This window comes from Elephantulus edwardii, unplaced genomic scaffold (genome assembly GCF_000299155.1).
Source record: "Elephantulus edwardii isolate Elephantulus edwardi_28Jun2011 unplaced genomic scaffold, EleEdw1.0 scaffold00001, whole genome shotgun sequence".
NCBI classification, from domain to species: domain Eukaryota; kingdom Metazoa; phylum Chordata; class Mammalia; order Macroscelidea; family Macroscelididae; genus Elephantulus; species Elephantulus edwardii.
In genome coordinates this window covers 48,799,997-48,803,114 of record NW_006399751.1, presented here as the reverse complement: position 1 = coordinate 48,803,114, position 3,118 = coordinate 48,799,997, and positions in this window count along the sequence as shown.

Below are 3,118 nucleotides of genomic sequence, written 5' to 3'. Positions count from 1 at the left end.
AGTCTGAATGTTTTAAAATATCTTTTTGTGCCTCATTGCAGCATGTGAATGGTGAAAGGGGATAGAACTCTACAACAATATTGAATAAAGTAGTGGGAGCAGATATTCTAGTCTTGTTCTTCATCTTAAAGAGTGTTCAGTCTTTCATCATTGTGTTACTATTTATAGATTTTTTTCTTAAATGTCTTTATTGAATTGAAAATGTAGGTAGTAGTTGTTTTTTAAAAGACTGAATGTTAGTTAAATAAGCTCAAGATTCTTTTTCTGCAATTATGAAATTAGTTTTGGATTTTTTAACCTATTAATGTGATGAATCAAACTGTGGTTTGCATAGGAATATATGTCCTTCATTAGAATTGCTGAGGCAAACATTAAAAGTATTTTCTATATTTTTGTTAATTCTCCTTAAAAAAGAATGTACTACTTTATACCCTCACAAATATTATGTAAAAATGCTTATTTCTTCATATCCCTGTCAACATTGAGTATTAGCAAACTTTAAACAATAATGTAGTAAATAGTATCTCAATATGAATTTATTTCTTAAATTATAAGTGTCATTAAATATCTATAATATTCTACATACATTCTACATCTACAGTCTATTCTATTCTACAGACATTGGAAATTCTTTTATTGAGTTATTGCATTTCTTTTTGTGTAAGCTCTTGATAAAATAAGGAAAATAGCTCTGGATATAGTATTTTTCCTTTTTGTTTCTGTTAAATGTATATTCTCTAAAAAGATTTTTGGATGTTAATGTTTTAGCTTTTATGCAACTTCATTCATATTTTTTTTTCTCTTTGAGTTTCAGATTTTAAGTTTCTAAACAAGTTTCTGAAGATTCCTTGCTTGTTCTAAGATAATACATTTTACCTACATTTACACCAATTTTAGTCTATTATAATCTATTTTGGTGAAATGAGTAAGATAGGGATCTGGTTTAATATCTTAAGGTGTGCCTGATACAGGACATGGTCTTTGCAATTACTTGTTATGCATCAGAGATCTGGACAATGTCTAAGGATGATAGAAGGAGAGTTGATGCCTTTGAGCTTTGGTGCTAGAGAAGAGTATAGACATAGCATGGACTGCTAGGAGAACTAACAAGTTCGTCCTGGAGAGGGTGAAACCAGGCTAATCCTTGGAGGCAAGGATTCTGAATCTTTGTCTGACATACTTTGGATATGTTGCAAGGAGGTTTCAGTCCTTGGAGAGGGACATCATGCTTGGGAGGGTGGAGGGACAGCGCAGGAAGAGAAGACCCTCATTGAGATGGATTGATTCAGTCACCGGGGTAATGGGACTAGGTGTATCAGAGACAATAAGATTGGCACAGGATAGAGCAGGGTCTAGGGTTGTTGTACATAGGATCGCTATGAGTCTCAGGCAACTTGATGGCACATCACAACAACAACAACAACAACTGACGAGTTAGCCAGCAAGTTAGGTAATACTTTTTATTTTTTTTTACTTTTAAATTTTATTTTGTATTAGTTTACATATAAGAGTCCTATATACTGTGTTTTGCTTATATACATTGTGTTTTATGCATTTCTCCAAAGCAACGCTATTTATTAAATAGTGTTATTTGGTTAATCTTTTCTTCATTGTTTGAAATGTGATCCTTAACACAAATTTTATTTCCTTTTGCATTTAAGCCTACTTTTAGACTCTTCTGTTCCATCTATTTTTACAACCTTCAGGAAAATTTTATAATTACTATGTTGTTTGTTGTTAAGTGCTGTTGAGTTGTAGATGATTCATAGTACCCCTATGAACAAAAGACCTGAACACTTGTATAAAGAGGCAAGCTATTTCAGACGTGGATGCCACACCTGCTTCCAAGCTTGTTTTAATTGGGAAGCTCCACCAAACACTGTCCACCGTGAATAATCATTATCACATTTGACACATCAGTGTCACAGTGTTCAGCATCACAGCAACCATAAGCTACCTCTGTACAGCAAAGGGACAGACCAATACTATACCACTTAGAAGAATGTTTGGCCAAAACCATTAAAACCAGGCTTGAGGGATGCAAACTAAAATCACCCACCTTTTGCTTGGTAACATTACTTTCTGTCCACTACGCCAACTGAACTCTCTCTATGTTGTTGTTGTTGTTAGGTGCTGTTGAGTAGAAGACAACTGATAGGGACCTGAATGAAAGACTTGAACACTTGTATAACTGTCATAGTTTTTCCAAGTTCATCGAGTTTCCAGAAGCAAGCTATTTCAGAAGTATTATAAAATATAATTTCTATAGCTTCATAATATGGTTTTAAAATTTCTTTTCATACATTCATTCAGATACACTGTATATTACAATATTAATTAAAATTGCTCAATAGTTTTTATAATCATATCTCATCAAATCCTCCACCACACTTTGTCTATCTCTTCACCCTTCTCCTCTGTCCATTAATCTCTGCTGCCCTAGAATTTTTAACCTCCCCTTTCTTCTTTCCCCCTCCCCATTTGAACAGTTATAAATAATCTGTTCCAAGTTGCCAATTACAATACCCACATTGTCCCTTCGTCCATTCTTCCCAGGTTGTTAGAAACTCCATTTGACCAAGCCATTCTATTATTGAGGGAGTTCTGGTGGCTAGTAGTAAAAAATTACACTGCCAATGCAGACAGAGGTACACAGTTTGAATCTACCAGGTGCATGTACTACAGGGGAAAGATGGACAACCTCCTCCAGTGCAAATTACTTCCTCTGAAAACTCGCCAGAGGTTCAGATAGGGGTTGGTTCCAACTCAGTGGTACACAGCTTTCTACTATTGGAAAAAATATTTTGGGAAATTAGATCTTAGACACAAACCAATACATGTACTCCTTTGTTTATTACAGCATTATTTAAAATAGCAAGAAGATAGAAGGAGCGTAAATGCTTTCCAACAAACTAGTGTAATGGCTAGACAAATTGTAGTATATTAACACAGTGGAATACAACACAACATTTAAAAAAACAAAAAAAAAATATTTTTCAAACAGATTTGAACATATTCTTTTTTTGAAATTTCCATCCATTAATTGTTACACATTTACCCCCCAATTCACTTTTTTCTTTGGAAAAAAAGTTCTTTCATTGTTATACAGCCCCCCCCC